The sequence below is a fragment of the Betta splendens genome, chromosome 14, assembly GCF_900634795.4.
Source record: "Betta splendens chromosome 14, fBetSpl5.4, whole genome shotgun sequence".
NCBI classification, from domain to species: domain Eukaryota; kingdom Metazoa; phylum Chordata; class Actinopteri; order Anabantiformes; family Osphronemidae; genus Betta; species Betta splendens.
In genome coordinates, this window is record NC_040894.2 from 9,403,719 (window position 1) to 9,424,074 (window position 20,356).

General features: G+C 43.4%; 36 non-coding genes across 36 annotated transcripts; all 36 read left to right on the forward strand.

The window, feature by feature from the left end:
• Positions 1-296: 296 nt before the first annotated feature.
• Positions 297-385, forward strand: trnay-gua (transfer RNA tyrosine (anticodon GUA)). The gene is given in 2 exon segments: positions 297-333; positions 350-385. It is a non-coding gene; the product is annotated as a tRNA-Tyr (tRNA).
• Positions 386-626: 241 nt separating this feature from the next.
• Positions 627-715, forward strand: trnay-gua (transfer RNA tyrosine (anticodon GUA)). The gene is given in 2 exon segments: positions 627-663; positions 680-715. It is a non-coding gene; the product is annotated as a tRNA-Tyr (tRNA).
• A 227-nt stretch (positions 716-942) lies between these two features.
• Positions 943-1,031, forward strand: trnay-gua (transfer RNA tyrosine (anticodon GUA)). Its single transcript is given in 2 exon segments — positions 943-979; positions 996-1,031. It is a non-coding gene; the product is annotated as a tRNA-Tyr (tRNA).
• A 478-nt stretch (positions 1,032-1,509) lies between these two features.
• trnay-gua (transfer RNA tyrosine (anticodon GUA)) lies at positions 1,510-1,598 on the forward strand. Its single transcript is given in 2 exon segments — positions 1,510-1,546; positions 1,563-1,598. It is a non-coding gene; the product is annotated as a tRNA-Tyr (tRNA).
• Positions 1,599-1,825: 227 nt separating this feature from the next.
• Positions 1,826-1,914, forward strand: trnay-gua (transfer RNA tyrosine (anticodon GUA)). The gene is given in 2 exon segments: positions 1,826-1,862; positions 1,879-1,914. It is a non-coding gene; the product is annotated as a tRNA-Tyr (tRNA).
• A 227-nt stretch (positions 1,915-2,141) lies between these two features.
• On the forward strand, positions 2,142-2,230 carry trnay-gua (transfer RNA tyrosine (anticodon GUA)). Its single transcript is given in 2 exon segments — positions 2,142-2,178; positions 2,195-2,230. It is a non-coding gene; the product is annotated as a tRNA-Tyr (tRNA).
• Positions 2,231-2,707: 477 nt separating this feature from the next.
• On the forward strand, positions 2,708-2,796 carry trnay-gua (transfer RNA tyrosine (anticodon GUA)). The gene is given in 2 exon segments: positions 2,708-2,744; positions 2,761-2,796. It is a non-coding gene; the product is annotated as a tRNA-Tyr (tRNA).
• Positions 2,797-3,023: 227 nt separating this feature from the next.
• Positions 3,024-3,113, forward strand: trnay-gua (transfer RNA tyrosine (anticodon GUA)). Its single transcript is given in 2 exon segments — positions 3,024-3,061; positions 3,078-3,113. It is a non-coding gene; the product is annotated as a tRNA-Tyr (tRNA).
• Positions 3,114-3,590: 477 nt separating this feature from the next.
• trnay-gua (transfer RNA tyrosine (anticodon GUA)) lies at positions 3,591-3,679 on the forward strand. Its single transcript is given in 2 exon segments — positions 3,591-3,627; positions 3,644-3,679. It is a non-coding gene; the product is annotated as a tRNA-Tyr (tRNA).
• A 241-nt stretch (positions 3,680-3,920) lies between these two features.
• Positions 3,921-4,009, forward strand: trnay-gua (transfer RNA tyrosine (anticodon GUA)). Its single transcript is given in 2 exon segments — positions 3,921-3,957; positions 3,974-4,009. It is a non-coding gene; the product is annotated as a tRNA-Tyr (tRNA).
• Positions 4,010-4,236: 227 nt separating this feature from the next.
• trnay-gua (transfer RNA tyrosine (anticodon GUA)) lies at positions 4,237-4,325 on the forward strand. The gene is given in 2 exon segments: positions 4,237-4,273; positions 4,290-4,325. It is a non-coding gene; the product is annotated as a tRNA-Tyr (tRNA).
• A 214-nt stretch (positions 4,326-4,539) lies between these two features.
• Positions 4,540-4,628, forward strand: trnay-gua (transfer RNA tyrosine (anticodon GUA)). The gene is given in 2 exon segments: positions 4,540-4,576; positions 4,593-4,628. It is a non-coding gene; the product is annotated as a tRNA-Tyr (tRNA).
• A 227-nt stretch (positions 4,629-4,855) lies between these two features.
• trnay-gua (transfer RNA tyrosine (anticodon GUA)) lies at positions 4,856-4,944 on the forward strand. The gene is given in 2 exon segments: positions 4,856-4,892; positions 4,909-4,944. It is a non-coding gene; the product is annotated as a tRNA-Tyr (tRNA).
• A 478-nt stretch (positions 4,945-5,422) lies between these two features.
• Positions 5,423-5,511, forward strand: trnay-gua (transfer RNA tyrosine (anticodon GUA)). The gene is given in 2 exon segments: positions 5,423-5,459; positions 5,476-5,511. It is a non-coding gene; the product is annotated as a tRNA-Tyr (tRNA).
• A 227-nt stretch (positions 5,512-5,738) lies between these two features.
• On the forward strand, positions 5,739-5,827 carry trnay-gua (transfer RNA tyrosine (anticodon GUA)). The gene is given in 2 exon segments: positions 5,739-5,775; positions 5,792-5,827. It is a non-coding gene; the product is annotated as a tRNA-Tyr (tRNA).
• A 478-nt stretch (positions 5,828-6,305) lies between these two features.
• Positions 6,306-6,394, forward strand: trnay-gua (transfer RNA tyrosine (anticodon GUA)). The gene is given in 2 exon segments: positions 6,306-6,342; positions 6,359-6,394. It is a non-coding gene; the product is annotated as a tRNA-Tyr (tRNA).
• Positions 6,395-6,620: 226 nt separating this feature from the next.
• Positions 6,621-6,709, forward strand: trnay-gua (transfer RNA tyrosine (anticodon GUA)). The gene is given in 2 exon segments: positions 6,621-6,657; positions 6,674-6,709. It is a non-coding gene; the product is annotated as a tRNA-Tyr (tRNA).
• Positions 6,710-7,239: 530 nt separating this feature from the next.
• Positions 7,240-7,328, forward strand: trnay-gua (transfer RNA tyrosine (anticodon GUA)). The gene is given in 2 exon segments: positions 7,240-7,276; positions 7,293-7,328. It is a non-coding gene; the product is annotated as a tRNA-Tyr (tRNA).
• A 796-nt stretch (positions 7,329-8,124) lies between these two features.
• trnay-gua (transfer RNA tyrosine (anticodon GUA)) lies at positions 8,125-8,213 on the forward strand. The gene is given in 2 exon segments: positions 8,125-8,161; positions 8,178-8,213. It is a non-coding gene; the product is annotated as a tRNA-Tyr (tRNA).
• A 228-nt stretch (positions 8,214-8,441) lies between these two features.
• trnay-gua (transfer RNA tyrosine (anticodon GUA)) lies at positions 8,442-8,530 on the forward strand. The gene is given in 2 exon segments: positions 8,442-8,478; positions 8,495-8,530. It is a non-coding gene; the product is annotated as a tRNA-Tyr (tRNA).
• A 544-nt stretch (positions 8,531-9,074) lies between these two features.
• On the forward strand, positions 9,075-9,163 carry trnay-gua (transfer RNA tyrosine (anticodon GUA)). The gene is given in 2 exon segments: positions 9,075-9,111; positions 9,128-9,163. It is a non-coding gene; the product is annotated as a tRNA-Tyr (tRNA).
• A 1,759-nt stretch (positions 9,164-10,922) lies between these two features.
• trnay-gua (transfer RNA tyrosine (anticodon GUA)) lies at positions 10,923-11,012 on the forward strand. Its single transcript is given in 2 exon segments — positions 10,923-10,960; positions 10,977-11,012. It is a non-coding gene; the product is annotated as a tRNA-Tyr (tRNA).
• Positions 11,013-11,239: 227 nt separating this feature from the next.
• On the forward strand, positions 11,240-11,327 carry trnay-gua (transfer RNA tyrosine (anticodon GUA)). Its single transcript is given in 2 exon segments — positions 11,240-11,276; positions 11,292-11,327. It is a non-coding gene; the product is annotated as a tRNA-Tyr (tRNA).
• A 230-nt stretch (positions 11,328-11,557) lies between these two features.
• trnay-gua (transfer RNA tyrosine (anticodon GUA)) lies at positions 11,558-11,650 on the forward strand. The gene is given in 2 exon segments: positions 11,558-11,594; positions 11,613-11,650. It is a non-coding gene; the product is annotated as a tRNA-Tyr (tRNA).
• Positions 11,651-11,877: 227 nt separating this feature from the next.
• Positions 11,878-11,966, forward strand: trnay-gua (transfer RNA tyrosine (anticodon GUA)). The gene is given in 2 exon segments: positions 11,878-11,914; positions 11,931-11,966. It is a non-coding gene; the product is annotated as a tRNA-Tyr (tRNA).
• A 790-nt stretch (positions 11,967-12,756) lies between these two features.
• On the forward strand, positions 12,757-12,845 carry trnay-gua (transfer RNA tyrosine (anticodon GUA)). The gene is given in 2 exon segments: positions 12,757-12,793; positions 12,810-12,845. It is a non-coding gene; the product is annotated as a tRNA-Tyr (tRNA).
• Positions 12,846-13,072: 227 nt separating this feature from the next.
• Positions 13,073-13,161, forward strand: trnay-gua (transfer RNA tyrosine (anticodon GUA)). Its single transcript is given in 2 exon segments — positions 13,073-13,109; positions 13,126-13,161. It is a non-coding gene; the product is annotated as a tRNA-Tyr (tRNA).
• A 1,785-nt stretch (positions 13,162-14,946) lies between these two features.
• trnay-gua (transfer RNA tyrosine (anticodon GUA)) lies at positions 14,947-15,035 on the forward strand. Its single transcript is given in 2 exon segments — positions 14,947-14,983; positions 15,000-15,035. It is a non-coding gene; the product is annotated as a tRNA-Tyr (tRNA).
• Positions 15,036-15,261: 226 nt separating this feature from the next.
• Positions 15,262-15,351, forward strand: trnay-gua (transfer RNA tyrosine (anticodon GUA)). Its single transcript is given in 2 exon segments — positions 15,262-15,299; positions 15,315-15,351. It is a non-coding gene; the product is annotated as a tRNA-Tyr (tRNA).
• Positions 15,352-15,898: 547 nt separating this feature from the next.
• On the forward strand, positions 15,899-15,989 carry trnay-gua (transfer RNA tyrosine (anticodon GUA)). The gene is given in 2 exon segments: positions 15,899-15,937; positions 15,954-15,989. It is a non-coding gene; the product is annotated as a tRNA-Tyr (tRNA).
• A 1,146-nt stretch (positions 15,990-17,135) lies between these two features.
• trnay-gua (transfer RNA tyrosine (anticodon GUA)) lies at positions 17,136-17,224 on the forward strand. The gene is given in 2 exon segments: positions 17,136-17,172; positions 17,189-17,224. It is a non-coding gene; the product is annotated as a tRNA-Tyr (tRNA).
• Positions 17,225-17,770: 546 nt separating this feature from the next.
• On the forward strand, positions 17,771-17,859 carry trnay-gua (transfer RNA tyrosine (anticodon GUA)). Its single transcript is given in 2 exon segments — positions 17,771-17,807; positions 17,824-17,859. It is a non-coding gene; the product is annotated as a tRNA-Tyr (tRNA).
• A 227-nt stretch (positions 17,860-18,086) lies between these two features.
• trnay-gua (transfer RNA tyrosine (anticodon GUA)) lies at positions 18,087-18,175 on the forward strand. The gene is given in 2 exon segments: positions 18,087-18,123; positions 18,140-18,175. It is a non-coding gene; the product is annotated as a tRNA-Tyr (tRNA).
• Positions 18,176-18,403: 228 nt separating this feature from the next.
• Positions 18,404-18,493, forward strand: trnay-gua (transfer RNA tyrosine (anticodon GUA)). The gene is given in 2 exon segments: positions 18,404-18,440; positions 18,457-18,493. It is a non-coding gene; the product is annotated as a tRNA-Tyr (tRNA).
• A 585-nt stretch (positions 18,494-19,078) lies between these two features.
• On the forward strand, positions 19,079-19,171 carry trnay-gua (transfer RNA tyrosine (anticodon GUA)). Its single transcript is given in 2 exon segments — positions 19,079-19,116; positions 19,136-19,171. It is a non-coding gene; the product is annotated as a tRNA-Tyr (tRNA).
• Positions 19,172-19,683: 512 nt separating this feature from the next.
• Positions 19,684-19,773, forward strand: trnay-gua (transfer RNA tyrosine (anticodon GUA)). The gene is given in 2 exon segments: positions 19,684-19,721; positions 19,738-19,773. It is a non-coding gene; the product is annotated as a tRNA-Tyr (tRNA).
• The last annotated feature ends 583 nt before the right edge of the window (positions 19,774-20,356 follow it).

Here is a 20,356-nt window from a genome sequence, read left to right on the forward strand (position 1 = left end):
AGGTCTGCATTTGTCTTGATACAGGAAACAGGAATCCTTAAGTCGCTGGTTCAACTCCGGCTCGAAGGATAATTTTGTCCTAAATGTAGTGGCACTACAGGTGAACTACGTTGAAGGAGCCAATGCTGTCAGGTTCACCTGTAGATTTACCTGACTGTAGAGTCATCAATCCAAGAATTCTGATTTTGCAGCTTCAAGTTCAGCTAGAAAGACAATGCTTTTCTGCAACTCACCTTCTTTGAGTGTTGTGGGTCTGTAGCCGGACTACGTTGAAAGAAACAACGTCTGTGTCTTCACCTTCGATAGCTCAGTTGGTAGAGCGGAGGACTGTAGAGTCATGAAAACAGGAATCCTTAGGTCGCTGGTTCAACTCCGGCTCGAAGGATAATTTTGTCCTAAATGTAGTGGCACTGCAGGTGAACTACGTTGAAGGAGCCAATGCTGTCAGGTTGACCGGTGACAGTTCACCTGTAGATTTACCTGACTGTAGAGTCATCAATCCAAGAATTCTGATTTTGCAGCTTCAAGTTCAGCTAGAAAGACAATGCTTTTCTGCAACTCACCTTGTTTGAGTGTTGTGGGTCTGTAGCCGGACTACGTTGAAAGAAACAACGTCTGTGTCTTCACCTTCGATAGCTCAGTTGGTAGAGCGGAGGACTGTAGAGTCATGAAAACAGGAATCCTTAGGTCGCTGGTTCAACTCCGGCTCGAAGGATAATTTTGTCCTAAATGTAGTGGCACTGCAGGTGAACTACGGTAAAGGAGCCAATGCTGTCAGGTTCACCTGTAGGTTTACCTGACTGTAAAGTCATCAATCCAAGAATTCTGATTTTGCAGCTTCAAATTCAGCTAGAAAGACAATGCTTTTCTGCAACTCACTTTGTTTGAGTGTTGTGGGTCTGTAGCCGGACTACGTTGAAAGAAACAACGTCTGTGTCTTCACCTTCGATAGCTCAGTTGGTAGAGCGGAGGACTGTAGAGTCATGAAAACAGGAATCCTTAGGTCGCTGGTTCAACTCCGGCTCGAAGGATAATTTTGTCCTAAATGTAGTGGCACTGCAGGTGAACTACGTTGAAGGAGCCAATGCTGTCAGGTTGACCTGTAGATTTACCTGACTGTAGAGTCATCAATCCAACAATTCTGATTTTGCAGCTTCAAGTTCAGCTAGAAAGACAATGTTTTTCTGCAGCTGATTTTCTCCCGAGTGTATTAGGTCTGCATTTGTCTTGATACAGGAAACAGGAATCCTTAAGTCGCTGGTTCAACTCCGGCTCGAAGGATAATTTTGTCCTAAATGTAGTGGCACTGCAGGTGAACTACGTTGAAGGAGCCAATGCTGTCAGGTTCACCTGTAGACTTACCTGACTGTAGAGTCATCAATCCAAGAATTCTGATTTTGCAGCTTCAAGTTCAGCTAGAAAGACAATGCTTTTCTGCAACTCACTTTGTCTTGAGTGTTGTGGGTCTGTAGCCGGACTACGTTGAAAGAAACAACGTCTGTGTCTTCACCTTCGATAGCTCAGTTGGTAGAGCGGAGGACTGTAGAGTCATGAAAACAGGAATCCTTAGGTCGCTGGTTCAACTCCGGCTCGAAGGATAATTTTGTCCTAAATGTAGTGGCACTGCAGGTGAACTACGGTAAAGGAGCCAATGCTGTCAGGTTCACCTGTAGGTTTACCTGACTGTAAAGTCATCAATCCAAGAATTCTGATTTTGCAGCTTCAAATTCAGCTAGAAAGACAATGCTTTTCTGCAACTCACTTTGTTTGAGTGTTGTGGGTCTGTAGCCGGACTACGTTGAAAGAAATAACGTCTGTGTCTTCACCTTCGATAGCTCAGTTGGTAGAGCGGAGGACTGTAGAGTCATGAAAACAGGAATCCTTAGGTCGCTGGTTCAACTCCGGCTCGAAGGATAATTTTGTCCTAAATGTAGTGGCACTGCAGGTGAACTACGTTAAAGGAGCCAATGCTGTCAGGTTGACCTGTAGATTTACCTGACTGTAGAGTCATCAATCCAACAATTCTGATTTTGCAGCTTCAAGTTCAGCTAGAAAAACAATGTTTTTCTGCAGCTGATTTTCTCCCGAGTGTATTAGGTCTGTATTTGGACTACATTGAAAAAACTAAAACTGTACATTCACCTTTGATAGCTCAGTTGGTAGAGCGGAGGACTGTAGAATCATAAAAACAGGAATCCTTAGGTCGCTGGTTCAACTCCAGCTCAGAGGATATTTTTGTTCTAAATGTAGTGGCACTGCAGGTGAACTACGTTGAAGGAGCCAATGCTGTCAGGTTGACCTGTAGATTTACCTGACTGTAGAGTCATCAATCCAGGAATTCTCATTTTGCAGATTCAAGTTCAGCTAGAAAAACAACGTTTTTCTGCAGCTGATTTTCTCCCGAGTGTATTAGGTCTGTATTTGTCTTGATACAGGAAACAGGAATCCTTAAGTCGCTGGTTCAACTCCGGCTCGAAGGAAATTTTGTCCTAAATGTAGTGGCACTGCAGGTGAACTACGTTAAAGGAGCCAATGCTGTCAGGTTCACCTGTAGATTTACCTGACTGTAGAGTCATCAATCCAAGAATTCTGATTTTGCAGCTTCAAGTTCAGCTAGAAAGACAATGCTTTTCTGCAACTCACTTTGTCTTGAGTGTTGTGGGTCTGTAGCCGGACTACGTTGAAAGAAACAACGTCTGTGTCTTCACCTTCGATAGCTCAGTTGGTAGAGCAGAGGACTGTAGAGTCATGAAAACAGGGATCCTTAGGTCGCTGGTTCAACTCCGGCTCGAAGGATAATTTTGTCCTAAATGTAGTGGCACTGCAGGTGAACTACGGTAAAGGAGCCAATGCTGTCAGGTTCACCTGTAGATTTACCTGACTGTAGAGTCATCAATCCAAGAATTCTGATTTTGCAGCTTCAAGTTCAGCTAGAAAGACAATGCTTTTCTGCAACTCACCTTGTTTGAGTGTTGTGGGTCTGTAGCCGGACTACGTTGAAAGAAACAACGTCTGTGTCTTCACCTTCGATAGCTCAGTTGGTAGAGCGGAGGGACTGTAGAGTCATGAAAACAGGAATCCTTAGGTCGCTGGTTCAACTCCGGCTCGAAGGATAATTTTGTCCTAAATGTAGTGGCACTGCAGGTGAACTACGTTAAAGGAGCCAATGCTGTCAGGTTGACCTGTAGATTTACCTGACTGTAGAGTCATCAATCCAACAATTCTGATTTTGCAGCTTCAAGTTCAGCTAGAAAAACAATGTTTTTCTGCAGCTGATTTTCTCCCGAGTGTATTAGGTCTGCATTTGTCTTGATACAGGAAACAGGAATCCTTAAGTCGCTGGTTCAACTCCGGCTCGAAGGATAATTTTGTCCTAAATGTAGTGGCACTGCAGGTGAACTACGTTGAAGGAGCCAATGCTGTCAGGTTCACCTGTAGATTTACCTGACTGTAGAGTCATCAATCCAAGAATTCTGATTTTGCAGCTTCAAGTTCAGCTAGAAAGACAATGCTTTTCTGCAACTCACCTTGTTTGAGTGTTGTGGGTCTGTAGCCGGACTACGTTGAAAGAAACAACGTCTGTGTCTTCACCTTCGATAGCTCAGTTGGTAGAGCGGAGGACTGTAGAGTCATGAAAACAGGAATCCTTAGGTCGCTGGTTCAACTCCGGCTCGAAGGATAATTTTGTCCTAAATGTAGTGGCACTGCAGGTGAACTACGTTGAAGGAGCCAATGCTGTCAGGTTGACCGGTGACAGTTCACCTGTAGATTTACCTGACTGTAGAGTCATCAATCCAAGAATTCTGATTTTGCAGCTTCAAGTTCAGCTAGAAAGACAATGCTTTTCTGCAACTCACCTTGTTTGAGTGTTGTGGGTCTGTAGCCGGACTACGTTGAAAGAAACAACGTCTGTGTCTTCACCTTCGATAGCTCAGTTGGTAGAGCGGAGGACTGTAGAGTCATGAAAACAGGAATCCTTAGGTCGCTGGTTCAACTCCGGCTCGAAGGATAATTTTGTCCTAAATGTAGTGGCACTGCAGGTGAACTACGTTGAAGGAGCCAATGCTGTCAGGTTGACCTGTAGATTTATCTGACTGTAGAGTCATCAATCCAGGAATTCTCATTTTGCAGATTCAAGTTCAGCTAGAAAAACAATGTTTTTCTGCAGCCTTTTTTCTCCCGAGTGTATTAGGTCTGTATTTGGACTATATTGAAAAAACTAAAACTGTACATTCACCTTCGATAGCTCAGTTGGTAGAGCGGAGGACTGTAAAGTCATAAAAACAGGAATCCTTAGTTCGCTGGTTCAACTCCGCCTCGAAGGATAGTTTTGTTCTAAATGTAGATGCACTCCGCGTGCTGACAACGCTGTCAGGTTCACCTGTAGATTTATCTGACTGTAGAGTCATCAATCCAGGAATTCTCATTTTGCAGATTCAAGTTCAGCTAGAAAAACAATGTTTTTCTGCAGCTGATTTTCTCCCGAGTGTATTAGGTCTGCATTTGGACTACATTGAAAAAACTAAAACTGTACATTCACCTTCGATAGCTCAGTTGCTAGAGCGGAGGACTGTAGAGTCATGAAAACAGGAATCCTTAGGTCGCTGGTTCCACTCCGGCTCGAAGGATAATTTTGTCCTAAATGAAGTGGCACTGCAGGTGAATTACGGTAAAGGAGCCAATGCTGTCAGGTTCACCTGTAGATTTACCTGACTGTAGAGTCATCAATCCAAGAATTCTGATTTTGCAGCTTCAAGTTCAGCTAGAAAGATAATGCTTTTCTGCAACTCACCTTGTTTGAGTGTTGTGGGTCTGTAGCCGGACTACGTTGAAAGAAACAACGTCTGTGTCTTCACCTTCGATAGCTCAGTTGGTAGAGCGGAGGACTGTAGAGTCATGAAAACAGGAATCCTCAGGTCGCTGGTTCAACTCCGGCTCGAAGGATAATTTTGTCCTAAATGTAGTGGCACTGCAGGTGAACTACGTTGAAGGAGCCAATGCTGTCAGGTTGACCTGTAGATTTACCTGACTGTAGAGTCATCAATCCAGGAATTCTCATTTTGCAGATTCAAGTTCAGCTAGAAAAACAATGTTTTTCTGCAGCTGATTTTCTCCCGAGTGTATTAGGTCTGTATTTGTCTTGATACAGGAAACAGGAATCCTTAAGTCGCTGGTTCAACTCCGGCTCGAAGGATAATTTTGTCCTAAATGTAGTGGCACTGCAGGTGAACTACGTTAAAGGAGCCAATGCTGTCAGGTTCACCTGTAGATTTACCTGACTGTAGAGTCATCAATCCAAGAATTCTGATTTTGCAGCTTCAAGTTCAGCTAGAAAGACAATGCTTTTCTGCAACTCACTTTGTCTTGAGTGTTGTGGGTCTGTAGCCGGACTACGTTGAAAGAAACAACGTCTGTGTCTTCACCTTCGATAGCTCAGTTGGTAGAGCGGAGGACTGTAGAGTCATGAAAACAGGAGTCCTTAGGTCGCTGGTTCAACTCCGGCTCGAAGGATAATTTTGTCCTAAATGTAGTGGCACTGCAGGTGAATTACGGTAAAGGAGCCAATGCTGTCAGGTTCACCCGTAGATTTACCTGACTGTAGAGTCATCAATCCCAGAATTCTGATTTTGCAGCTTCAAGTTCAGCTAGAAAGACAATGCTTTTCTGCAACTCACCTTGTTTGAGTGTTGTGGGTCTGTAGCCGGACTACGTTGAAAGAAACAACGTCTGTGTCTTCACCTTCGATAGCTCAGTTGGTAGAGCGGAGGACTGTAGAGTCATGAAAACAGGAATCCTTAGGTCGCTGGTTCAACTCCGGCTCGAAGGATAATTTTGTCCTAAATGTAGTGGCACTGCAGGTGAACTACGTTGAAGGAGCCAATGCTGTCAGGTTGACCTGTAGATTTACCTGACTGTAGAGTCATCAATCCAACAATTCTGATTTTGCAGATTCAAGTTCAGCTAGAAAAACAATGTTTTTCTGCAGCTGATTTTCTCCCGAGTGTATTAGGTCTGTATTTGTCTTGATACAGGAAACAGGAATCCTTAAGTCGCTGGTTCAACTCCGGCTCGAAGGATAATTTTGTCCTAAATGTAGTGGCACTGCAGGTGAACTACGTTAAAGGAGCCAATGCTGTCAGGTTCACCTGTAGACTTACCTGACTGTAGAGTCATCAATCCAAGAATTCTGATTTTGCAGCTTCAAGTTCAGCTAGAAAGACAATGCTTTTCTGCAACTCACTTTGTCTTGAGTGTTGTGGGTCTGTAGCCGGACTACGTTGAAAGAAACAACGTCTGTGTCTTCACCTTCGATAGCTCAGTTGGTAGAGCGGAGGACTGTAGAGTCATGAAAGCAGGAATCCTTAGGTCGCTGGTTCAACTCCGGCTCGAAGGATAATTTTGTCCTAAATGTAGTGGCACTGCAGGTGAACTACGGTAAAGGAGCCAATACTGTCAGGTTCACCTGTAGATTTACCTGACTGTAGAGTCATCAATCCAAGAATTCTGATTTGCAGCTTCAAGTTCAGCTAGAAAGACAATGCTTTTTCTGCAACTCACCTTGTTGAGTGTTGTGGGTCTGTAGCCGGACTACGTTGAAAGAAACAACGTCTGTGTCTTCACCTTCGATAGCTCAGTTGGTAGAGCGGAGGACTGTAGAGTCATGAAAGCAGGAATCCTTAGGTCGCTGGTTCAACTCCGGCTCGAAGGATAATTTTGTCCTAAATGTAGTGGCACTGCAGGTGAACTACGTTGAAGGAGCCAATGCTGTCAGGTTGACCTGTAGATTTACCTGACTGTAGAGTCATCAATCCAGGAATTCTCATTTTGCAGATTCAAGTTCAGCTAGAAAAACAATGTTTTTCTGCAGCTGATTTTCTCCCGAGTGTATTAGGTCTGTATTTGGACTACATTGAAAAAACTAAAACTGTACATTCACCTTCGATAGCTCAGTTGGTAGAGCGGAGGACTGTAGAGTCATAAAAACAAGAATACTTAGGTCGCTTGTTCAACTCCGCCTCAAAGGATAGTTTTGTTCTAAATGTAGTGGCACTCAGCGTGCTAACAATGCTGTCAGGTTCACCTGTAGACTTATCTGGCTGTAGAGTCATCAATCCAGGAATTCTCATTTTGCAGATTCAAGTTCAGCTAGAAAAACAATGTTTTTCTGCAGATGATTTTTCCCCGAGTGTATTAGGTCTGTATTTGGACTACATTGAAAAAACTAAAACTGTACATTCACCTTCGATAGCTCAGTTGGTAGAGCGGAGGACTGTAGAGTCATGAAAACAGGAATCCTTAGGTCGCTGGTTCAACTCCGGCTCGAAGGATAATTTTGTCCTAAATGTAGTGGCACTGCAGGTGAACTACGTTGAAGGAGCCAATGCTGTCAGGTTGACCTGTAGATTTACCTGACTGTAGAGTCATCAATCCAGGAATTCTCATTTTGCAGATTCAAGTTCAGCTAGAAAAACAATGTTTTTCTGCAGCTGATTTTCTCCCGAGTGTATTAGTCTGTATTTGGACTAGATTGAAAAAACTAAAACTGTACATTCAGCCTTCGATAGCTCAGTTGGTTAGAGCGGAGGACTGTAGAGTCATAAAACAGGATCCTTAGGTCGCTTGTTCAACTCCGCCTCAGAAGGATATTTTTGTTCTAAATGTAGTGGCACTGCAGTGAACTACTTGGAATGAGCCAATGCTGTCAGGTTCACCTGTAGATTTACCTGACTGTAGAGTCATCAATCCAGAATTCTGCATTTTGCAGATTCAAGTTCAGCTAGAAAACAATGTTTTTCTGCAGCTGATTTCTCCCGAGTGTATTAGGTCGGCTATTTGTCTTGATACAGGAAACAGGAATCCTTAAGTCGCTGGTTCAACTCACGGCTCGAAGGATAATTTTGTCCTAAATGTAGTGGCACTGCAGGTGAACTACGTTGAAAGGAGCCAATGCTGTCAGGTTCACCTGTAGATTTACCTGACTGTAGAGTCATCAATCCAAGAATTCTGATTTTGCAGCTTCAAGTTCAGCTAGAAAAGACAATGCTTTTCTGCAACTCCACCTTGTTTGAGTGTTTGTGGGTCTGTAGCCGGACTACGTTGAAAGAAACAACGTCTGTGTCTTCACCTTCGATAGCTCAGTTGGTAGAGCGGAGGACTGTAGAGTCATGAAAACAGGAATCCTTAGGTCGCTGGTTCAACTCCGGCTCGAAGGATAATTTTGTCCTAAATGTAGTGGCACTGCAGGTGAACTACGTTGAAGGAGCCAATGCTGTCAGATTCACCTGTAGATTTACCTGACTGTAGAGTCATCAATCCAAGAATTCTGATTTTGCAGCTTCAAGTTCAGCTAGAAAGACAATGCTTTTCTGCAACTCACTTTGTCTTGAGTGTTGTGGGTCTGTAGCCGGACTACGTTGAAAGAAACAACGTCTGTGTCTTCACCTTCGATAGCTCAGTTGGTAGAGTGGAGGACTGTAGAGTCATGAAAACAGGAATCCTTAGGTCGCTGGTTCAACTCCGGCTCGAAGGATAATTTTGTCCTAAATGTAGTGGCACTGCAGGTGAACTACGTTGAAGGAGCCAATGCTGTCAGGTTGACCTGTAGATTTACCTGACTGTAGAGTCATCAATCCAGGAATTCTCATTTTGCAGATTCAAGTTCAGCTAGAAAAAACAATGTTTTTCGCAGCTGATTTTCTCCCGAGTGTATTAGGTCTGTATTTGGACTAGATTGAAAAAACTACAACTGTACATTCACCTTCGATAGCTCAGTTGTTAGAGCGGAGGACTGTAGAGTCATGAAAACAGGAATCCTTAGGTCGCTGGTTCAACTCCGCCTCGAAGGATAATTTTGTCCTAAATGTAGTGGCACTGCAGGTGAACTACGTTGAAGGAGCCAATGCTGTCAGATTCACCTGTATATTTACCTGACTGTAGAGTCATCAATCCAAGAATTCTGATTTTGCAGCTTCAAGTTCAGCTAGAAAGACAATGCTTTTCTGCAACTCACTTTGTCTTGAGTGTTGTGGGTCTGTAGCCGGACTACGTTGAAAGAAACAACGTCTGTGTCTTCACCTTCGATAGCTCAGTTGGTAGAGCGGAGGACTGTAGAGTCATGAAAACAGGAATCCTTAGGTCGCTGGTTCAACTCCGGCTCGAAGGATAATTTTGTCCTAAATGTAGTGGCACTGCAGGTGAACTACGGTAAAGGAGCCAATGCTGTCAGGTTCACCTGTAGATTTACCTGACTGTAGAGTCATCAATCCAAGAATTCTGATTTTGCAGCTTCAAGTTCAGCTAGAAAGACAAAATGCTTTTCTGCAACTCATTTGTTTTAGTGTTTGGTCTGTAGCCGCTACGTTGAAAGAAACACGTCTGTTCTTCACCTTCGATACTCAGTTTGGTAGAGCGAGGACTGTATAGTCATGAAAACAGGAATCCTTAGGTCGCTGGTTCACTCTCCGCTCGAAGATATTTTCTAAATGTGTGGCACTGCATGACTAACGTAAAGGAGCCATGCTGTCAGTTCACCTGTAGATTTACCTGACTGTAGAGTCATCAATCCAAAATTCTGATTTTGCAGCTTCAAGTTCAGCTAGAAGAACAAGTCTTTTCTGCAACTCACTTCTGTCTTGAGTGTTGTGGGTCTGTAGCCAGGACTCATTGAAGAACAACGTCTGTGTCTTCCCTCGATACTCAGTTGGTAGACTAGGACTGTAGAGTCATGAAACAGAATCCTTAGTCGCTGGTTCAACTCCGGCTCGAAGGATATTTTTGTCCTAAATGTAGTGGCACTGCAGGTGAACTACGTTGAAGGAGCCAATGCTGTCAGGGTTGACCTGTAGACTTTACCTGACTGTAGAGTCATCAATCCAGGAATTCTCATTTTGCAGATTCAAGTTCAGCTAGAAAAACAATGTTTTTCTGCAGCTGATTTTCTCCCGAGTGTATTAGGTCTGTATTGGACTACATTGAAAAAACTAAAACTGTACATTCACCTTCGATAGCTCAGTTGTTAGAGCGGAGGACTGTTAGAGTCATGAAAACAGGAATCCTTAGGTCGCTGGTTCAACTCCGGCCTCGAAGGATAATTTTGTCCTAAATGTAGTGGCACTGCAGGTGAACTACGTGAAGGAGCCAATGCTGTCAGATTTCACCTGTATATTTACCTGACTGTAGAGTCATCAATCACAAGAATTCTGATTTTGCAGCTTCAAGTTCAGCTAGAAAGACAATGCTTTTCTGCAACTCACTTTGTCTTGAGTGTTGTGGGTCTGTAGCCGGGACTACGTTGAAAGAAACAACGTCGTGTCTTCACCTCGATAGCTCAGTTGGTAAGGCAGGACTGTAGAGTCATGAAAACAGGAATCCTTAGGTCGCTGTTCAACTCCGGCTCGAGGATATTTTGTCCTAAATGTAGTGGCACTGCAGGTGAACTACGTTGAAGGAGCCAATGCTGTCAGGTTGACCTGTAGATTTACCTGACTGTAAGATCATCAATCGGAATTCTCACTTTTGCAGATTCAAGTTCAGCTAGAAAACAATGTTTTTCTGCAGCTGATTTTCTCCCGAGTGTATTAGGCTAAAAAACAATGTTTGTCTATGATTTAGTGAACTGATCCTTGAAAAAACTGTTCACTTGATAGCTCGTGGTAAGCGGAGGACTGTAGATCATAAAAACAGGAATCCTATAGGTCCGCTGGTTCCAACTTCCGAGCTCAGAAGGATATTGTGTTCTGTTGTAGTGGCACTCGGCATGCTGTCAGGTGCACCTTAGACTTTCTGACTGTCGAGTCATGGAATTCTCATTTTGCAGATTCAGTTCAGCTAGAAAGACAATGCTTTTTCTGCAGCTGATTTTTCTCCCGAGTGTATTAGGTCTGTATTTGGACTACATTGAAAAAACTAAAACTGTACATTCACCTTCGATAGCTCAGTGTGTTAGAGCGGAGGACTGTAGAGTCATGAAAACAGGAATCCTTAGGTCGCTGGTTCAACTCCGGCTCGAAGGATAATTTTGTCCTAAATGTAGTGGCACTGCAGGTGAATTACGTTAAAGGAGCCAATGCTGTCAGATTCACCTGTATATTTACCTGACTGTAGAGTCATCAATCCAAGAATTCTGATTTTGCAGCTTCAAGTTCAGCTAGAAAGACAATGCTTTTCTGCAACTCACTTTGTCTTGAGTGTTGTGGGTCTGTAGCCAGACTACGTTGAAAGAAACAACGTCTGTGTCTCACCTTCGATAGCTCAGTTGGTAGAGCGGAGGACTGTAGAGTCATGAAAACAGGAATCTTAGGTCGCTGGTTCAACTCCGGCTCGAAGGATCATTTTGTCCTAAATGTAGTGGCACTGCAGGTGAACTACGTTGAAGGAGCCAATGCTGTCAGGTTGACCTGTAGATTTACCTGACTGTAGAGTCATCAATCCAGGAATTCTCATTTTGCAGATTCAAGTTCAGCTAGAAAAACAATGTTTTTTCTGCAGCCTGATTTTCTCCCGAGTGTATTAGGTCTGTATTTGGACTACATTGAAAAAACTAAAACTGTACATTTCACCTTCGATAGCTCAGTTGGTAGAGCGGAGGACTGTAAGAGTCATGAAAAACAGGAATCCTTAGGATCGCTGGTTCCAACTCCGGCTCGAAGGATAAGTTTGTCCTAAATGTAGTGGCACTGCAGGTGAACTACGTGGAAGGAGCCAATGCTGTCAGGTTGACCTGTAGATTTACCTGACTGTAGAGTCATCAATCCAGGAATTCTCATTTTGCAGATTCAAGTTCAGCTAGAAAAACAATGTTTTTCTGCAGCTGATTTTCTCCCGAGTGTATTAGGTCTGTATTTGGACTACATTGAAAAAACTAAAACTGTACATTCACCTTCGATAGCTCAGTTGTTAGAGCGGAGGACTGTAGAGTCATGAAAACAGGAATCCTTAGGTCGCTGGTTCAACTCCGGCTCGAAGGATAATTTTGTCCTAAATGTAGTGGCACTGCAGGTGAACTACGTTAAAGGAGCCAATGCTGTCAGGTTCACCTGTAGGTTTACCTGACTGTAGAGTCATCAATCCAAGAATTCTGATTTTGCAGCTTCAAGTTCAGCTAGAAAGACAATGCTTTTCTGCAACTCACTTTGTTTGAGTGTTGTGGGTCTGAGCCAGACTACGTTGAAAGAAAACAACGTCTGTGTCTTCACCTTCGATAGCTCAGTTGGTAGAGCGGAGGACTGTAGAGTCATGAAAACAGGAATCCTTAAGGTCGCTGTTCAACTCCGGCTCGAAGGATAATTTTGTCCTAAATGTAGTGGCACTGCAGGTGAACTACGTTGAAGAGCCAATGCTGTCAGGTTGACCTGTAGATTACCTGACTGTAGAGTCATCAATCCAACAATTCTGATTTTGCAGATTCAAGTTCAGCTAGAAAAACAATGTTTTTCTGCAGCTGATTTTCTCCGAGTGTATTAGGTCTGTCATTTGTCTTGATACAGGAAACAGGAATCCTTAAGTCGCTGGTTCAACTCGGCTCGAAGGATAATTTTGTCCTAAATGTAGTGGCACTGCAGGTGAACTACGTTAAAGGAGCCAATGCTGTCAGGTTCACCTGTAGACTTACCTGACTGTAGAGTCATCAATCCAAGAATTCTGATTTTGCAGCTTCAGGGTCAGCTAGAAGACAATGCTTTTCTGCAACTCACTTTGTCTTGAGTGTTGTGGGTCTGTAGCCGGACTACGTTGAAAGAAACAACGTCTGTGTCTTCACCTTCGATAGCTCAGTTGGTAGAGCGGAGGACTGTAGAGTCATGAAAGCAGGAATCCTTAGGTCGCTGGTTCAACTCCGGCTCGAAGGATAATTTTGTCCTAAATGTAGTGGCACTGCAGGTGAACTACGGTAAAGGAGCCAATGCTGTCAGGTTCACCTGTAGATTTACCTGACTGTAGAGTCATCAATCCAAGAATTCTGATTTTGCAGCTTCAAGTTCAGCTAGAAAGACAATGCTTTTCTGCAACTCACCTTGTTTGAGTGTTGTGGGTCTGTAGCCGGACTACGTTGAAAGAAACAACGTCTGTGTCTTCACCTTCGATAGCTCAGTTGGTAGAGCGGAGGACTGTAGAGTCATGAAAACAGGAATCCTTAGGTCGCTGGTTCAACTCCGGCTCGAAGGATAATTTTGTCCTAAATGTAGTGGCACTGCAGGTGAACTACGTTGAAGGAGCCAATGCTGTCAGGTTGACCTGTAGATTTACCTGACTGTAGAGTCATCAATCCAACAATTCTGATTTTGCAGCTTCAAGTTCAGCTAGAAAGACAATGTTTTTCTGCAGCTGATTTTCTCCCGAGTGTATTAGGTCTGTATTTGGACTAGATTGAAAAAACTAAAACTGTACATTCACCTTCGATAGCTCAGTTGGTAGAGCGGAGGAGACTGTAGAGTCATAAAAACAGGAATCCTTAGGTCGGCTGGTTCAACTCCGGCCTCGAAGGATAGTTTTGTTCTAAATGTAAGATGGCACTCAGCGTGCGACAATGCTGTCAGGTTCACCTGTAGATTTATCTGACTGTAGAGTCAATCAATCCAGGAATTCTCATTTTGCAGATTCAAGTTCAGCTAGAAAAACAATGTTTTTTCTGCAGCTGATTTTCTCCCGAGTGTATTAGGTCTGTATTTGGACTACATGAAAAAACTAAAACTGTACATTCACCTTCGATAGCTCAGTTGGTAGAGCGGAGACTGTAGAGTCATGAAAACAGGAATCCTTAGGTCGCTTGGTTCAACTCCGCCTCGAAGGATAATTTTGTCCTAATGTAGTGGCACGCAGGTGAACTACGGTAAAGGAGCCAATGCTGTCAGGTTCACCTGTATATTTACCTGACTGTAAGTCATCAATCCAGAATTCTGATTTTGCAGCTTCAAGTTCAGCTAGAAAGACAATGCTTTTTTTCTGCACTCACTTTGTCTTGAGTGTTGTGGTCGTAGCCGACTACGTTGAAAGAAACAACGTCTGTGTCTCACCTTCGATAGCTCAGTTGGTAGAGCGAGGACTAGAGTCATGAAAACAGGAATCCTATAGTTCGCTGGTTCAACTCCGGCTCGAAGGATATTTTGTCCTAATGTAGTGCACAGCAGTGACTACTTTAAGGAGCCAATGCTGTCAGGTTCCCTGTAGATTAACCTGACTGTAGAGTCATCAATCCAGAATTCTGTTTTCAGCTTCAGTTCACTAAAAAATGTTTTCGGTTTCTTTTTGAGAGCTGAAAACAATGTTTTCTGCAGCTGATTTTCTTCCCCGAGTGTATGTAGGTCTGAATTGGACTACATTGAAAAACTAAACTGTACATTCCCTTTGATAGCTCGTTGTAGAGCGGAGGACTGTAGAGTCATAAAACAGGATCCTTAGGTCGCTGTTCAACTCCGCCTCAAAGGATAGTTTTGTTCTAAATGTAGTGGCACTCAGCGTCGCTAAGACAATGCTGTCAGGTTCACTGTAGACTTATCCTGACTGTAGAGTCATCAATCCAGAATTCTCATTTTGCAGATTCAAGTTCAGCTAGAAAACAATGTTTTTCTGCAGCTGACTTTCTCCGAGTGTATTAGGTCTGTATGGGACTACATTGAAAAAACTAAACTGTACATTCACCTTCGATAGCTCAGGTGGTAGAGCGGAGGACTGTAGAGTCATGAAAACAGGAATCCTTAGATCGCTGGTCAACTCCGGCTCGAAGGATAATTTTGTCCTAAATGTAGTGGCACTGCAGGTGAACTACGGTAAAGGAGCCAATTGCTGTCAGGTGACCTGTAGATTACCTGATGTAGAGTCATCAATCCAGGAATTCTCATTTTGCAGATTCACGTTCAGCTAGAAAAACAATGTTTTTTCTGCAGCTGATTTTCTCCGAGTGTATTAGGTCTGTATTTGGACTACATTGAAAAAACTTAAAATGTACATTCACCTTCGATAGCTCAGTTGTTAGAGCGGAGGACTGTAGAGTCATAAAAACAGGAATCCTTAGGTCGCTGGTTCAACTCCGGCTCGAAGGATAATTTTGTCCTAAATGTAGTGGCACTGCAGGTGAACTACGTTAAAGGAGCCAATGCTGTCAGATTTCACCTGTATATTTACCTGACTGTAGAGTCATCAATCCAAGAATTCTGATTTGCAGCTTCAAGTTCAGCTAGAAAGACAATGCTTTCTGCAACTCACCTTGTTTGAGTGTTGTGGGTCTGTAGCCGGACTACGTTGAAAGAAACAACGTCTGTGTCTTCACCTTCGATAGCTCAGTTGGTAGAGCTGGAGGACTGTAGAGTATGAAAACAGGAATCCTTAGGTCGCTTGGTTCAACTCCGGCTCGAAGGATAATTTTGTCCTAAATGTAGTGCACTGCAGGTGAACTACGTTGAAGGAGCCAATGCTGTCAGGTTGACCTGTAGATTTACCTGACTGTAGAGTCATCAATCCAGGAATTCTCATTTGCAGATTCAAGTTCAGCTAGAAAAACAATGTTTTTCTGCAGCTGATTTCTCCCGAGTGTATTAGGTCTGTAGTTTGGACTAGATTGAAAAAACTAAAACTGTACGTTCACCTTCGATAGCTCAGTTGGTAGGAGCGGAGGGACTGTAGAGTCATGAAAAACAGGAATCCTTAGGTCGCTTGGTTCAACTCCGGCTCGAAGGATAATTTTGTTCCTAAATGTAGTGGCACTGCAGGTGAACTACGTTAAAGGAGCCAATGCTGTCAGATTCACCTGTAGATTTACCTGACTGTAGAGTCATCAATCCAAGAATTCTGATTTTGCAGCTTCAAGTTCAGCTAGAAAGACAATGCTTTTCTGCAACTCACTTTGTTTGAGTGTTGTGGGTCTGTAGCCGGACTACATTGAAAGAAACAACGGCTGTGTCATTCACCTTCGATAGCTCAGTTGGTAGAAGCTGGAGGACTGTAGAGTCATGAAAACAGGAATCCTTAGGTCGCTGGTTCAACTCCGGCTCGAAGGATCATTTGTCCTAAATGTAGTGGCCTACTGCAGGTGAACTACGTTGAAGGAGCCATGCTGTCAGGTTGACCTGTAGATTACTGACTGTAGAGTCATCAATCCAGGAATTCTCTATTTTGCAGATTCAAGTTCAGCTAGAAAAACAATGTTTTTCTGCAGCTGATTTTCTCCCGAGGTTGTATTAGGTCTGTATTTGGACTACATTGAAAAAACTAAAACTGTACATCACCTTCGATAGCTCAGTTGTTAGAGAGGAGGACTGTAGAGTCATAAAAACAGGAATCCTTAGGTCGCTGGTTCAACTCGCCTCGAAGGATAATTTTTGTCTAAATGTAGTGGCACTGCAGGTGAACTACGTGTGAAGGAGACAATGCTGTCAGATTCACCTGTATACTTACCTGACTGTAGAGTCATCAATCCAAGAATTCTGATTTTGCAGCTTCCAAGTTCAGACTAGCAAAGACAATGCTTTTTCTGCAATTCATTTGCTTGAGTGTTTTGGTCTGTATGGACTACGTTGAAACAACGTCTGTTACTTCACCTTCGATAGCTCATGGTAGAGCGGAGGACTGTAGAGTCATGAAAACAGGAATCCTTAGGTCGCTGTTCACTCCGGCTCGAGGATATTTTGTCCTAAATGTAGTGGCACTGCAGGTGAACTACGTAAAGGAGCCAATGCTGTCGGTTACCTGTGATTTACCTGACTGTAGAGTCATCAATCCAGAATTCTGATTTTGCAGCTTCAAGTTCAGCTAGAAAGACAATTGCTTTTCTGCAACTCACTTGTTTGAGTGTGTGGGTCTGTAGCCGACACGTTAAGACAACGTCTGTGTCTTCACCGTCGATAGCTCAGTTGGTAGAGCGGAGGACGTAAGTCATGAAACAGGAATCCTTAGGTCGCTGTTCAACCTCCGGCTCGAAGGAATTTTGTCCTAAATGTATGGGCACTGCAGGTGAACTCCGTTAAGGAGCCAATGCTGTCATTTCACCTGTATATTTACCTGACTGTAGAGTCATCAATCCAAGAATTCTGATTTTGCAGCTTCAAGTTCAGCTAGAAAGACAATGCTTTTCTGCAACTCACTTTGTCTTGAGTGTGTGGGTCTGTAGCCGGACTACGTTGAAAGAAACAACGTCTGTGTCTTCACCTTCGATAGCTCAGTTGGTAGAGCGGAGGACTGTAGAGTCATGAAAACAGGAATCCTTAGGTCGCTGGTTCAACTCCGGCTCGAAGGATATTTTGTCCTAAATGTAGTGGCACTGCAGGTGAACTACGTTGAAGGAGCCAATGCTGTCAGGTTGACCTGTAGATTTACCTGACTGTAGAGTCATCAATCCAGGAATTCTCAATTTTGCAGATTCAAGTTCAGCTAGAAAAACAATGTTTTTCTGCAGCTGATTTTCTCCCGAGTGTATTAGGTCTGTTATTTGACTACATTGAAAAAACTAAAACTGTACATTCACCTTCGATAGCTCAGTTGTAGAGCGGAGGACTGTAGAGTCATAAAAACAGGAATCCTTAGGATCGCTGGTTCCAACTCGCGCTCGAAGGATAATTTTGTCCTAAATGTAGTGGCACTGCCAGGTGAACTACGGTAAAGGAGCCAATGCTGTCAGGTTCACCTGTAGATTTACCTGACTGTAGAGTCATCAATCCAAGAATTCTGATTTTGCAGCTTCAAGTTCACCTAGAAAGACAATGCTTTTCTGCAACTCACTTTGTCTTGAGTGTTGTGGGTCTGTAGCCGGACTACGTTGAAAGAAACAACGTCTGTGTCTTCACCTTCGATAGCTCAGTTGGTAGAGTGGAGGACTGTAGAGTCATGAAAACAGGAATCCTTAGGTCGCTGGTTCAACTCCGGCTCGAAGGATAATTTTGTCCTAAATGTAGTGGCACTGCAGGTGAACTACGTTGAAGGAGCCAATGCTGTCAGGTTGACCTGTAGATTTACCTGACTGTAGAGTCATCAATCCAGGAATTCTCACTTTCCAGATTCAAGTTCAGCTAGAAAAACAATGTTTTTCTGCAGCTGATTTTCTCCCGAGTGTATTAGGTCTGTATTTGGACTAGATTGAAAAAACTAAAACTGTACGTTCACCTTCGATAGCTCAGTTGGTAGAGCGGAGGACTGTAGAGTCATGAAAACAGGAATCCTTAGGTCGCTGGTTCAACTCCGCCTCGAAGGATAATTTTGTCCTAAATGTAGTGGCACTGCAGGTGAACTACGTTGAAGGAGCCAATGCTGTCAGATTCACCTGTATATTTACCTGACTGTAGAGTCATCAATCCAAGAATTCTGATTTTGCAGCTTCAAGTTCAGCTAGAAAGACAATGCTTTTCTGCAACTCACTTTGTCTTGAGTGTTGTGGGTCTGTAGCCAGACTACGTTGAAAGAAACAACGTCTGTGTCTTCACGTTCGATAGCTCAGTTGGTAGAGCGGAGGACTGTAGAGTCATGAAAACAGGAATTCTTAGGTCGCTGGTTCAACTCCGGCTTCGAAGGATCATTTTGTCCTAAATGTAGTGGCACTGCAGGTGAACTACGTTGAAGGAGCCAATGCTGTCAGGTTGACCTGTAGATTACCTGACTGTAGAGTCATTCAATCCAGGAATTCTGATTTTGCCAGCTTCCAGTTCAGCTAAGACTAAAGACAATGTTTTTCTGCAGCTGATTTTCTCCCGAGGTGTATTAGGTCTGTATTTGGACTACTATTGAAAAAACTAAAACTGTACATTCACCTTCGATAGCTCAGTTGGTTTATGAGCTGGAGGACTGGTAAGTCATGAAAACAGGAATTCCTTAGATTCGCCTGGTTTCCAAGCTCCGGCCGTCGAAGGATATTTTGTTCCTAAATGTAGAATGGCAGTCTGCAGGGTGAACTACGGTATTAGGCTGACAATGCTGTCAGGTTCACCTGTAGAGTTGTACTGACTGTTAGAAGTCATCAATCCAAGAATTCTCATTTTTGCAGCTTCAAGTTCAGCTAGAAAGACAATTGCTTTTTTCTGCAGCTCACTTTTTCTCCAGAGTGTATAGTGTCGGTTCTGTAGCCGACTAACGTTGAAAGAAACTAAAGTCTGTACATTCACCTTCGATAGCTCAGTTGGTAGAGCTTGAGGACTGTAGGAGTCATTTGAAACCAGGAATCCTTAGGTCGCTGGTTCAACTCCGGCTCGAAGATAATTTTGTCCTAAATGTAGTGGCACTGCAGTGAACTACGTGAGCGCATGCTGTCAGGTTACCTGTAGATTTACCTGACTGTAAGTCATCAATCCAAGAATTCTATTTTGCAGCTTCAGTCACAGCTAGAAAACAATGTTTTTCTGCACTATTTCTCCGAGTGTTTGGTCTGTATTTGACCGACTACGTTGAAAAAACTAACTGTCTTCACCTTCGATAGCTCAGTTGTGTAGAGCGGAGGACTGTAGAGTCATAAAACAGGAATCCTTAGGTCCTGGTTCAACTCCGCGCTCGAGATAATTTTGTCCTAAATGTAGTGGCACTGCAGTGACTACGTTGAAGGAGCCAATGCTGTCAGTTCACCTGTATTTACCTGACTGTAGAGTCATCATCCAGAATTCTATTTTGCAGTTCAAGTTCAGCTAGAAACAATCTTTTCTTCCACTCCACTTTTCTGAGGTTGTGGTCTGTAGCCGGGACTACGTTGAAAGAAACAACGTCTGTGATACTTCACCTTCGATAGCTCAGTTGGTAGAGCGGAGGGACTGTAGAGTCCTGAAAACAGGAATCCTTAGGTCGCTGGTTCAACTCCGGCTCGAAGGATAATTTTGTCCTAAATGTAGTGGCACTGCAGGGTGAACTACGGTTAAGGAGCCAATGCTGTCAGGTTCACCTGTAGATTTACCTGACTGTAGAGTCATCAATCCAAGAATTCTGATTTTGCAGCTTCAAGTTCAGCTAGAAAGACAATTGCTTTTCTGCAACTCACTTGTCTTGAGTGTGTGGGTCTGTAGCCCGGACTACGTTGAAAGAAACAACGTCTTGTGTCTTCACCTTCGATAGCTCAGTTGTAGAGCGGAGGGACTGTAGAGCTCATGAAAACAGGAATCCTTAGGTCGCTGGTTCAACTCCGCCTCGAAGGATAATTTTTGTCCTAAATGTAGTGGCACTGCAGGTGAAACTACGTTAAAGGAGCAAGCTGTCAGATTCACCTGTATATTTACCTGACTGTAGAGTCATCAATCCAGAATTCGATTTTGCAGCTTCAAGTTCAGCTAGAAAGACAATGCTTTTTCTGCAACGCACTTTGTCTTGATTGTTTGTGGGTCTGTAGCCGACTACGTTGAAAACACTATCTGTGTCTTCACCTCGATAGCTCAGTTGGTAGAGCGGAGGACTGTAGAGT